This window comes from Sceloporus occidentalis, unplaced genomic scaffold, assembly GCF_023333645.1.
Source record: "Sceloporus occidentalis isolate IW3139 unplaced genomic scaffold, rSceOcc1.0.p SCAF_1, whole genome shotgun sequence".
Taxonomy (NCBI): domain Eukaryota; kingdom Metazoa; phylum Chordata; class Lepidosauria; order Squamata; family Phrynosomatidae; genus Sceloporus; species Sceloporus occidentalis.
Window position 1 is genome coordinate 4,910,216 of NW_028316981.1, and position 13,978 is coordinate 4,924,193.

The following is a 13,978-nucleotide window of genomic DNA, read 5'->3' on the forward strand; positions in this document are numbered from 1 at the left end:
TGCTCTGTGACACACGTACACACGTGAGGACTAATGTATATACTTGACTATAAGTCGACCTCATGTATAAGTCGAGGGCACATTTTGGGACCAAAATTGTGGATTTTGATATGACCCGCGGATCAGTCAAGGATAAAACTTAGGAGCATAAAGAAAAGGGCCTAAAGGATGAAGCAAAAGAAAACAGTGCCAAAGAACTTACAAAATCCCAGCAGGCATAACTGCATGTGTTTGCTCTTAAGGCTGGATGTATGAGAGAGTGGGCAGGGGGTCAGTGCTTCCAGGGCAGATTATACTCTCGCCTTTCACCAGGGGATTGTTCCTTTTTTAAAATAAGAGTTAAGATACAGTACTTACATTGACCCATGGATACACTGACTCAGGTTTTTCAGGTAAAATATTTGACCTACATTTCTAGACGTATACATGAGTATATACAGTACTCAAACCCCATGCAAAGTAGCAAAATCATGCAACACATGCTAAAATATACACCAAATGTAGAAGTTAAAAATATAAGTAAACTATTATTATTATTATTATTACTATTATTACACTAAAACCAGTTAATAAACATAGCTACTAAATAACAGTAATAGTAGTAGTAAATAACAGTAACAGTAACTGTTTGTTGCAGTCATGCTGGCCCCATAACTATCTTTAGAAAACCCTACCAGTCATGTAAATAGCATCGCTAGTGGTCTTAAAAGCATTGTTGAGTGGAGTATCAGAAAACCTAGATAAAATCCTAAACTAACAAAAATTAATAAAAAATAAATAATAATAATAATAAAGTTTTATTTTTATACCGCCCTTCTTGTAATCAGGGCGGTGTATAGCATAATAAACAGATACACAATACAATACAATATGCAATAAGAAAAAATACATTAAAATTTACATTAAAAGTACATTCTGACCAGCTCGCCATTGCCGTCAGAGGGGGGGAGTCTAACTGGAGCTTATATCGGGAAATGCTAACTTGAACAGGAAGGTTTTTAATTCCTTCCTGAACTGTGCCAGGGAGGTGGCCGAGCGGAGCTCTATGGGCAGCGTATTCCAGAGGGTCGGGGCCGAGATGGTAAACGTCCTCCTCGCTGTAGAGGCTAATCTTGCCCCTGGGACCCTCAGTAGCTGCTGCTCAGATGTTCTGAGTGTGTGGGGCGGATTGTATGGGGAGAGGCGGTCCTTAAGGTATCCTGGGCCCAAGCCATGTAGGGCTTTATATGTTATAACCAACACCTTGTATTGTGCCCGGAAGTGAATAGGCAGCCAGTGCAGATCTTTAAGTACAGGTGTTATATGACTGGCCCAGTGACCAGTCTGGCTGCCATATTCTGTACCAGTTGTAGCTTCTGGGTATGGTACAAGGGTTGCCCCATGTAGAGCGCGTTGCAGAAATCCAGTTGAGAGGTTACCAGAGCATGTACCACCGTTTCAAGGTCCCTCTGGCCCAGGTATGGGCGCAGCTGGCGGATAAACCGAAGCTGATAACAGGTGCTCCTGACCGTCGCATCCACCTGAGCTGTAAGGTGAAGCGACGAGTCGAGGAGCACCCCCAGGCTGCGTACCGAGTCCTTTACGGGAAGCGTGATCCCGTTCAGGACAGGTGGAACCACCGCCATCCCCGGGCGAGGAGAACCTATCACGAGCACCTCCGTTTTCTCTGGATTCAGAGTGAGTCGGTTTTCCCTCATCCAGCCCATTACTGACTCCAAGCAGGCCACGAGAGGAGAGATGCCATCCCCAGTCACTGAATCAGTCGGAGACATAGAGAAGACTATTTGGGTGTCATCAGCATACTGATAACCCCGCGCCCCATGTCTCCGGATGATCTCTCCCAGCGGTTTCATGTAAATGTTGAAAAGCATGGGAGACAGAATGGCTCCTTGAGGGACCCCAGTTGTGAGGGCCCTCTTATCGGAGCACACGTCTCCCAGCTGCACCATCTGGAACCTCCCAGAGAGGTAGGACCGGAACCACTGGAGCGCAGTGCCCCCGATTCCCACCTCTTCCAGGAGCTCCAGAAGGATACCATGGTCTATGGTATTGAAAGCCGCTGAGATGTCCAAGAGCACCAACAGGGACACGCTTCCCCTGTCGATGCCCAGACAGAGATCATTGACCAACGCGACCATGGCCGTCTCAACCCTGTAGCCCGCCCGAAAGCCAGTTTGAAATGGGTCCAGATAATCCGTTTCATCCAAGATCGATTGAAGCTGGATTGCAACCGCCTTCTCGATCACCTTCCCCAAAAATGGCAATAGTGAAACTGGCTGATAATTGTTATGCATCAGGGGGTCGAGGGAGGGCTTTTTTAGCAGCAGTTTTACAGTGGCCAATTTCAAGCTGGATGGCAATTGCCCATCCCTCAGAGATGTATTTATGATCTGGTGTAACATTGAAGTTACCACCGGTCCCCCCTGAGCCGCTAGCCATGAGGGACAGGGATCGAGGGAGCAGGTTGTCTTCCGAACGCATTATATTTGAAAACAAAGCTCATATCAAAATAAAGCTAAGAAAAATGTTGAATCCAGCTAACTATAACCAGCATGACCAACTTGCATTTATCTAGTGCTGTGACCACTAGGCTTACTGATCAGGAAAATAAAAAAACGAAGGTGGAGTGTCACCTGGGCACAAGTCTTCGTAATCAGAAAAAATGAAAAATAAAAATAAAACCCTTGCTAGACTGGAGCACTAAGCTGACTGATGAATGAAAATAGAAAAATAAAAGGGACCTTACAAAAAGGTGGAATGCTATTTTCAAACAAAACTCCAGAGAACAGGAGCCAGAACAATTGATACAAGCTATAGGAGAAGTTATTCCACCTCAACATTAGGAGGAACTTCCTGACAGTAAGAGCTGTTTGACAGTGGAACACACTCCCTCAATGGAGTGTGGTGGAGTCTCCCTCCTTAAGAGGTCTTTAAGCAAAGGCTTGGTGGCCATCTGTCAGGGATGCTTTGATTGAGATTTCCTGCATGGCAGGTAGTTGGACTGAATGGCCCTTAGGGGTCTCTTCCAACTCTATGATTCTATGAAAACAGAAACAAAAATAATAAAAATGAACTAAAATAAAAAATAGAACTGAATCGCTGCATCTGAGGAAGGAACTCCAGCTGATATGCCAGCTGCGTCCTTTCTTGGAACAGAGGTACCTAGAAACTGTAGTACGTGCACTAATAACCTCACAACTCGATTTCTGTAATGCACTCTACATAGTTTACCCTTGTGCCTAGTCCAGAAACTTCAACTAGTTCAAAATATGGCAGGCAGAGTGGTCACCGGGACAGCTAGACATAACTACATTACTCTCATCTTAACATCTCTTCACTGGCTGCCTATTAGTTTCTGGGCACAGTACAAGGTGTTGGATATCAGCTTTAAAGCCCTACATGGCTTGGGTCCAACCTATTTGCAAGATTGTCTTCTTCCATATAATCTGCCCTGCACACTTAGGTCCTCTGGGAAAAACCTTTTACAACCAATGAAGACCATGTTGACTGATGCTCCCAAACTATGGAGTAGTCTGTCGGAGGAGATTCAAAAGAGATGTCAAGATGGATCTCTTCTGACAGGCCTTCCCTGAGTAATCCACCCAGTCTCCCATGGACATGGATTATCATAGAGATCACCCAAAATTGCCCACCCCCCTGTCTCTGGCTGTTTACTATTTTAATTGTTTAATGATATTTTATTATGTATAGTTGGGGGAACGGAATAATAGAATGTATTATAATGCTGTATTTTACTCTATTTTATCTAATGTAAGATGCCTCAATCCTGAGGGAGAGGTTGGGTAAAAATAAATTAGTAGTAGTAGTATTATTGGTATTATTATTAACTTTCAAAAACAAAAAAAACCCTCCATAGCAAATGGGTATCAATCACAAGGTATGTTGAGACTTTGTGCCAAGGAGGAACACTGTGTACAGATGTAAGCTTACACAAAGGCAAGCCCCTTAAAATCTGATAAGAAAATTAACACTGAAAAAAGTTTTCAAACAAAGAAGGAAGAGAAGAAGAGAAGAAGGAAGAGGAGGGGGAGAGGTTCCTCAAAAATTACATGGCTTACTAACGTTTAAAATTACATGTTTCTCTTTTGCTCCAAGCTGGACAAGTGAGCTTAAGTTAAAAGGGAAACATGTAATAGAGCTTGCAAGGGATAGCTTCCAGCCTAATAACATAAAGGAAATGGAAGCTAAAAAGGAAACAGCAATATGGTGTATAAAGAAAATGATAATCCAATTTTTCCCATCCATCCATGAAGAAGGAAAGTTGCCCAACATTCTAAAATCAATATTAATGTCTGAAAAGAGTTTTCTACAGAATAGAAAAGAGAGGGGGTTGCAAGCATAAGGGATCAACCACTTTTTCTACAGGTTCTCTGATCATGAGTAGAGTATAAATCCATACCTTCACAAATCCACAAGAACACATTATGACAGTCCTCAACAACAACAACAACAACACCCATCTTAAAAGCAGAACTGAAGAATCTATGAAGGAAGAGACAAAGATAAAGAGAGGCTTTGTAAAAACATCTCTTCAAACTTCAAAAATTAGGGAAGGGAAGAGAAAATGAGGGGACGGGGAAGCTTACTACATTTTCTTTTTATTGCCAACTGACTTGATTGCAAATGGCAAAAAGCAGGCTTGGACTGAGAAATTACAGATTAAAATTTGAAAGGGGCCCTTAGAGAGAGGAAGAGCAAAAGGGAGAAGGAGAATCAGCTACTAGATTAGCTCTCAAATGAGAGAGGGATGCATTGCAGTGTGGTTCCTGAGCATAAACAGAGCTCAGACACACGCAAATGGAGACAAAAGGATGAAGCTAAGATAGGAAGGAGCAGAAGCTTTCCCTCATGCCGAAAACAAAGGAAAAACCCAACAGCAAGGAAAAGCAAGGGCTCATTCCCAGTTACATTTAAACTGATTTGTGATCTGCCTTAGCTCCGCATTGGTAAATCGATTCCAAAAGGTCCATCATTCCCACTATGAAAGTGGATCTTTTCATTATCCCCTTGTAATCATTTCTTTTTTGCCACGACTAGTTTGTGCTGCTTCAAAGTGCATGTCATTCCATCTGAGCATGATCAATGATGGAAACCACACACACACACACATACACACACACATTTACACATCTAAAAAATAAATAAATTGATAGAAGATTTGATTCATTAGTTTTGCAACTACTTACCTCACTATGCGCTGCGGTTGGATTACTCAGGTAATTGCAAGTACAGTCAGCCCTCCATTATCACTTGGGATCTGTTCCAGACCCCCCACAAAAAGGGAGACTCGCTGATACTTAAGCCCCATAGGTTTGAATGGGGCACGTGCCCACAAGTGTGCTCGGGGCTCACGCCGCAGGGGTACACCCCATCGAAAATAATGGAGGCCGCCCCTCCGTTAACATTAAAGACCGTGGATCTCAAGTCTGCGAGAATGGAGAGGTGACTGTAGTTGTAAAATGAATCAGTTGAATCTTTTATCAATTTCTTGGGAGGGGGGAATCATGTGCCCATAGGTCACACCACAAGCACAAAATCAGCACTGAGAGGGGGGTGGGAATGGTGGATCTACCAAAAACTGAGGGATGGTAAACACCCTTCTGCCATTAGTCCCTCCCTCCAGAAGGATGAGATTCAGATCTGTCATTCCCACTTGAACATGCTTCAGAATTGATTCTTTTCAAAAGAACTGCCAAAGAACTAGTGTCAGCAAAGAGCAGTTTTTTTGTGTTTGCCTCGCTTCATCAAGACTGAAACCGTTCACAGTAGGATCGGAACCGGTTTCAAATGGGAACGATGGTCATGTAACCTGATCAGCAATTTGCTTTAAATCCTAGTGGGAATAATAATAACAGCTAGCCCTCCACTTCTCCAAAGCATGAGAAAGTTGGCCCCCTTCCCTTGCCAATTGAGGAGATGCATGCAAAAATTCCATCTGATGTATCTTTCTCAATGTGGTTGCCATATTCCAGCTCCTCATATCTGGACAATTATTTTCCTTCTTATTATAAGTATGCACATTTTTAAATTTGCATTCTGTGGGGCTAGAAGGGGCTTTGCATCTTTAAGGCAGGTTACAGACGGGCCCTTTGCAGCGCGTCCACAACATGCTAGGGTTGCCTCGGGGCGGAGCATGCACACGCCCCACAACCCTAGCATATCATGCATGCGCCACAGTTGCGCAGCATCATCCATACGGCGCGCGTATCCGCCACGTCACAGCTGCACAGCTTCTAGACGGAGCTGTGCAGCTGCGACGTATCAGCGCCGTCTTTGGTGCTTTGTGGTGCCGCAAAAAGAGCCGCTTTTTTGAGCCCCTTCTTTGCTGCGCAGCTGCGCCGCGCTATTTGTATGCTGCAGCGCAGCTGTGCAGCAAAGAGAGGCGCCGAGGAGGTGCCTCTTTTGGGCGGTCTGTAACCCACCCAAGATTCATTTGGAGGAGCCGGCTGAAAAATTAGCCAGGTTCAGTCAAACTCCCTGATTCCTCTTCCCTTGCCACCTAGCTGGTGGCGACCAAACTTCCTTTTGGGGGGGTGGGGAGTAGAGAAAAGCCAGGTTTAAAAAGGCCTTTCTGAGATCGCGGCAAAGATTTTCAGACGACATTGCAATTAGAGAGGATTTATCCTGGGATTAACCAGGAAAGAACCCACAACAAATGGGAAATCCCATTAATAATTTTTTGCTGGTTATTCCTGGGATAAGTCCTCTCTAATCATGATTTGTCTTGCTGCAATCTTGGGACTTTGCTGGGAAAAAGCCTGGTGGTGCAGTGGTTAAATGCCTGTACTGCAGCCATTCACTCGAAACCACAAGGTTGCGAGTTCAAGACCAGCAAAAGGGCCCAAGCTCGACTCAGGCTTGCATCCTTCTGAGGTCGCTAAAATGAGTACCCAGACTGTTGGGGGCAAAATTAGCTTACTTGCTAATTAGCTTACTTGCTGTTCACCGCTATGATCTTTGGAATAGCGGTATATAAATAAAACAAATTATTATTAATTAATTATAATTAATTAAAATTAATTAATTAATCCTAGCTTTCCCCCCATGAGATAAAGTCCTAAAGTTCCCTTTTATGAATGAATGAATGAAACTTTATTTTTATACCACCGTTCCTGTGATCACGGCAGTTTACAACATGATAAAATACAAAATACATCTCATAAAATCCCCCATATTATAAACAATACAAAACATCATTAAAATCCATCATTCATTCCTAGCAATTAAATCCAATTAAAATCAATAAACAATCCAAATACAATCACACAATCTACATACAGTATACAGGAGAGAATGGCAGTCAGGACAAGTGGGGGAAGGCTTGGCGAAATAGGTGAGTCTTAAGGTTTTTCTTGAAAGACTCGAGGGAGGGGGCTGAGCGGAGCTCATCAGGGAGAGAATTCCAGGACTGCGGGGCAACAGCAGAGAAAGCCCTTTGCGCAGTCGCAACGTATCTCATCTTAGGAACTCTCAAGAGTTTTCTCCCACCTGACCTGAGAGTGTGGGGCGGATTATATGGGAAGAGGCGGTCCTCCAAGTACTCTGGGCCCAAGCCATCTAGGGCTTTATAGGTAGCGACCAACACCTTGTATGGCGCCCGGAAGCGAATAGGCAGCCAATGCAGATCTTTCAAAATAGGTGTTATGTGGCTGGCCCTGGAGCTACCAGTGACCAGCCTTGCTGCCATATTCTGAACCAACTGTAGCTTCCAGGTATGGTACAAGGGTTGCCCCATGTAGAGTGCATTACAGAAATCAAGTCGAGAAGTTACCAGAGCGTGTACCACTGTTTCAAGGTCCCCCCGGTCCAGGTAGGGTCGCAGCTGGTGTATCAGCCGAAGCTGATAACAGGCACCACTGACTGTCGCATCCACCTGAGAAGTCAAGTGAAGCGACGAGTCCAGAAGCACCCCCAGACTGCGAACTGTGTCCTTCACGGGGAGCGTGACCCCGTTTAGGACAGGTGGACAGATTTCCTTCCCGGGACGGGGGGAGCCTATCACGAGTACTTCCGTTTTCTCTGGATTCAGGCTGAGTCTATTTTCCCTCATCCAGCCCATTACCGACTCCAGACAGGCATTGAGCGGAGAGATGCCGTTCCTAGTCACTGCATCAGTCGGAGACACAGAGAAGAATATTTGGGTGTCATCAGCGTACTGATAACACCGCGCTCCGTGTCTCCGGATGATCTCTCCCAGCAGCTTCATGTAAATGTTGAATAGCATAGGGGACAGAATCGCTCCTTGAGGAACCCCTGATGTGAGGGCCCTCTTATCGGAGCGACAATCCCCCAGCTCCACCATCTGGAATCTGCCTGAGAGGTAGGAACGGAACCACTGCAGAGCAGTGCCCCCGATACCCAACTCCCCCAGGCGTTCCAGAAGGATACCATGGACGATGGTATCGAAGGCCGCAGAGATGTCCAAGAGCACTAACAGGGACACGCTACCCCTGTCCATGCCCAGACGGAGATCATCGACTAAGGCGACCATGGCAGTCTCAACCCCATAGCCCGCCCGGAAGCTGGTTTGAAATGGGTCCAGATAATCCGTATCCTCCAAGACCCTCTGTAGCTGGAAGGCAACCGCTCTCTCGATCACCCTCCCTAAGAATGGCAGCAGTGACACAGGCCGGTAATTGTTTCGAATTAGGGGGTCAAGGGAGGGCTTTTTTAATAACGGTTTTACAATGGCCGTTTTAAGATTAGATGGAAAACGGCCCTCCTTGAAAGATGAATTGACAATACAGCGCAGCATCTCAGTTGTCGCCGTTCCCCCTTGAACTGCCAGCCATGATGGGCAGGGATCGAGAGAGCAGGTCGTCTTCCTAACACTATTGAGGATCTTGTCCACATCCTCGGTACTAACAGACTCAAAATGATCCAGTACAACTGAGTCCACGGAAGCTCTGGACGCCTCTACTCTCGATTCTGAGCCAATAACAGTGTCGAGATCAGCTCTTAGCCGAGAGATTTTATCCGCGAAGAAGTTGTTAAACTTGTCACAGCAGGCTTTAGATGGCTCCAATAGCGGGTTCAGGGGGGAGCCGGTTGAGTGAGCTCTCTCACAATCCTGAACAGCTCTGCCGGACACGACTCCGCAGACGCAATACGTGCAGCAAAGAACGAGTTCTTGGCTGCACCTATTGCCACTCCATAGGCCTGCAAATGAGACTCTAGGAGTGTCTTGTCGGCTAAGTCCTGATGTGTCCGCCATTTTCGCTCTAGTCGTTGAGCAGCCCGCTTCCTTGCCCTGAGGTCTTCCGTATACCTGGGCTTTTTATTGGAAGCAGGCCGGAAAAGACACTTGGGAGCGATACTGTGTATAGCCCTGGAGAGATCAGTATCCCAGATGTTAGTCAGGGCATCAACAGAATCGCCGTCAGTTCCAACCAAATAACCCTCTAGGGCTTCCTGGAACCTTTTGGGTTCCATCAACCTTCGAGGATGGACCATCCTAATAGGTCCGCCACCCCTGGGAGGGGATCTGGGTAGTAGCCTTGATACTAGCCTCGACCAAGAAATGATCCGTCCATGACAGGGCAGAGATATTAGTTACCTCTGCCCACGGAGACTCCATGTCCGTACAAAAGACAACATCGAGTGTATTACCGGCAGAATGCGTGGGCCCTGGGACCAGTTGGGACAGGCCCATGGCAGTCATGGTAGCCATGAATTCCCGAGCCGCACCAGTTGGAACATAATCGACCTCAAAGGGGATGTTGAGGTCCCTCAGGACAAGAAGCCTGGGGGACTCCAACACCAGCTCCGAGACCAGCTGTGTCAGCTCGGCCAGGGAGTCTGTTAGCGCACGGGGTGGCCGGTAGACCAACAGAATCCCTAACCCATCCTTGGCCTTCAGGTTTGTTTCCCCCTCCCTTTGGCACTGCCAGATGTCAGAAATGGGAGTCCTCACAAGGAATTTGTATATTTCTGCCTGTTCCTGAGCCTGAAAGTGGAGCTTGCATGTGGAGAAAGCTCCCCGAGTGTGTGACACTTTTAAACTGGTTATTATTTATTTATAAAACGCTGTAAATTTACACAGCGTTGTACATACAATCTTTTTAATTGGACGGTTCCCTGCCCTCAGGCTTATAGTCTAAAAAGACATGACACAAAAGGAGAAGGGAGTGGTGGTAAGGAAGGGGCCTCTCTAGTAGGATAATACATATAAAATACATAGCAATACAGGAAATGGTTCAATAAAACAGGCAACAAAAGAACATCAAAGAACATCATAGCTGGAGGAGAGTGAGCAAGCACTCAGTTCACAAAAGGAACCAGCCCACTCTGAGATTGTTATGTTGGCCCTGCCTTTTCTGGGAAATCACTTGGGATGCAAGAAATGGGCCAGGGCAGTCATGTCCTTTGTGGACAGCAGAGGGTGTTGCTGTACCAGCAGAAGTCCCTGTGGAAGAACTGAGAAAAGGAACTGCAGTAACTCATGGTGTCACCCGCCCATTGACCTCCTCCTCCTCCTCCCATTTCACGCCATACAGAATCCTTAGCAATGTTTTTTTGCACTCATGTTACTCATCAATCAGAACTCCCATATACCCTGAATGTAATGCTAACAGTTGTGATTAAAAGATTCAAAAAAATTCAAAAAATTACAAACTTAAAAATTTTGAATTTTTACTTTTAAAAAATTCTGGGGCCTCTCCTTTCCCTTCCAACAGAGCTTTGCCCCACTCCCACCGTCCCTTAAAGCATTTTAAAGGGAAGCAAGTGAATGCCACAGTCCGTATCTATCAAAAGGTAGGTATTTGAGCAGTGGTATCACCCCTCTTTAGGTTGCCACTTAGTGCGGTCTGCACCCCCCTAATGATGCCACTGGCTGGGAGATCACTGGGAATGAAATACACAAACGTAAGGAGTTTGGAATGGCAGTTAAGAAACAGCTGTTGAGAGTTGGAATAAAGAGGACAGAGGGAAATGATTTGGCAGAATATACAGTCGGCCCTCCTTATCTGTGGGGAATCTGTTCCAGACCCATTGCGGATATGAAAAAACGTGAGACCTCAAGTTCCATTGTCTCTAATGGCAGCACAACATGTACACATAAAGTCATTGGGAACAACAGGGTTTGGCATCCACAGATGGCAAGGCCCCACTGTAGTCATGTTAAGGGCACTGTAATTCAGAAATTACTTGTAGGCACACAGCACCAAGCAATGGTGTCCTGCCCTCATTACTATAAAAATAATTAAGTTTGTGTCTCATTTCTTTTGAGCTCTAAATAAACACGGACCAACGGATGCAAGCTCCAGGAAAAGAGATTCCACCTCAACATTACGGGGAACTTCCTGAACACACTCCTTCCTCAGAGTGTAGAGGCGTCTCCTTCCTTGGAGGTTTTTAAACAGAGGCTGAATGGCCACCTGTCGGAAATGCTTTGACTGAGAGTTCCTGCATGGCAGAATGGGTTGGAATGTATGGCCCTCGTAGTCTCTTCCAACTCTATGATTCTGTTGTCTCTGTACATGGTATACTGTATCAAATATTACTTCTCCTTTCTTTATATTTGTATTACATAAAGGTATTCAGAATGAGTAAACATTTATTTTAAAAATTAAAACATGGAAAACTATTACGTTAAAAATAAAAAAATAGTGAAATATATATTTTTTGAGAAATAACCTTTATTTTTAATGCTCTGGAAAACTTAAGTATCAGGACAATATTTGACCATTTTTATTATAAATATTATAATTAACTTTGTGGTTTTCTGTACATAAAACATTTTTTCATTTCATTTTCATTTTTTATTTCTATGAAAATACATATCTCATTCTGTAAAATATAAAATGTGGACTCTTTTAAGAACCATTTTAATGAGAATAACAGAACAATTCAGCCAAAATTTTCCCATCTTGTTAGACCAAAAGTTGAACTCAACCCAGACCCTCTGTTTTTATAGAAGTGTTTAAAACTCTTGTAGGTGAAGAGAATGCTGTGGATGTAGCATATATTGATTTCAGTAAGGCCTTTGACAGGGTCCCCCATGAGATTCTTGCAAACAAGCTTGTAAAATGTGGGCTAGACGATGCAATGTTATGTGAATTAGCAATTGGTTGACTGGCCGAACCCAAACGGTTCTCACCAATGGCTCCTCTTCATCCTGAAGAGAAGTGACCAGTGGGGTCCCACAGGGTTCTGTCCTGGGCCCAGTGCTATTCAACATCTTTACCAATGATCTGGATGATAGAATAGAGGGCATGATTCTCAAATTTGAAGATGACAGATACCAAATTACGAGAGATAGTCAGTGTGGTGTAGTGGTTTGGGTGTTGGGCTATAACTCTAGATATCAGGATCTGGTTCCCCACTCAGCCATGGAAACCCAATGAGTAACCTTGGGTAAGTCACACGCTCTCGGCCCCAGAAAATCCTGCCTTACAGTCTTCATAACTCAGAAACAACTTGAACACAAACAACAATAAACAAAGCCAACATCCCAGAGGACAGGATCAGAATTCAAAATTACCCTGACAGATTAAAATGCTAGGCCAAAACTAACAAAATTAATCTCAACCAAGAGAAATGTAAGGTGCTACACTTAGGCAGAAAAAATGAAATTATTATTATTAACCTTTATTTATGAAGCGCTGTAAATTTACACAGCGCTGTACATACAATCTTTTTAGTTAGACGTTTCCCTGCCCTCGGGCTTACAATCTAAAAAGACATGACACAGAAGGAGAAGGGAGTGGTGGAGGGAAAGGGTAAGAGGTCCAGCAGTTCCTCTCTACCTCCAAGGCCTGGACCAAGGCAGATGGACTGGAGGGAGGGCTTGGCTACATAATGGATGGTTAATCATTTTCCAGGGGAACTACATACTCTCAAGTAGGATAATGCATATACAGTACATAGCAATACAGGAATGGTTTGATAAACAGGCACCAAAAGATCATCAAATAGTAAGCGACAATTATGCAATGCACACGTATGAGATGGGTGACACTTGGCTTGACAACGATACATGTGAAAGGATCTAGGAGTCTTAGCAGAGTACATACCTAACACAAGGCAACAGTGTGACAGGGCATCTTAAAAAGTCAATGCAGTTCTAGGCTGCATCAATAATACATATAGTGTCTAGATCAGTGGTCCTCAAACTGTGCTCTTTAAGGGATTTTGGACTTCAGCTCCCAGAATCGCAGACTATAGGCCAACATGGCTGAGGTTTCTGAAAGCTGAAGTCCAAAATCTCTTAAAGGGCATAGTTTTGGGACCACTGGTCTAAATCAAGGGAAATAATAGCACCATTCTATTCTGCTTCAGTGAGGTCTCACCTGGAATACTGCATCCAGCTCTGAGCACCACAATTCAAGAGGGATACTGACAAGATGGAGCATGTCCAGAGGAGAGCAACTAAAATGGTGAAAGGTCTGGAAACCTCGAGGAGCTTAGGGAGCTGAAAATGTTTGGCCTGGGGAACAGAAGGTTAACAGGTGATATGATAGCCCTGCTTAAATATTTGAAGGGATGTCCGATTGAGGGTGCAGCAAGCTTCTTTTTTCCTGCTACACAGACTAGGACATGGGGCAATAGATTCAATAGAAAAATAACAAAAAAAGAGATTCCACCTCAACATTAGGAAGAACCTCCAGGCAATGAGAGCTGTTCAACAATGAAAAATGCTAGCTTAGAGTGTGTGAAATCTCTTCCTTTGGAGGTTTTTAAATAGAGGCTGGATGGCCATCTGTTGGGAGTTCTTTGATTGTGTATTCCTGCATGGCAGAAGGGGGTTGGACATTTTCACCCCCTTGTTTTCTTTGTTAAATCCATGGCCCTATTCCAAAACCATTTCAAAGCAAAGATTTGCCTCAGGAATCCTCCAAGAAGCATTTCAAAAGTGCCAATGTTTTTTTCAAGGTAGAAGTCAGGGCTTTTGAATCTTCTGTATCTTTTAAGATACTGGCCTGGTTTGGGGAGCCATGTAACCTGCCCATCAGAT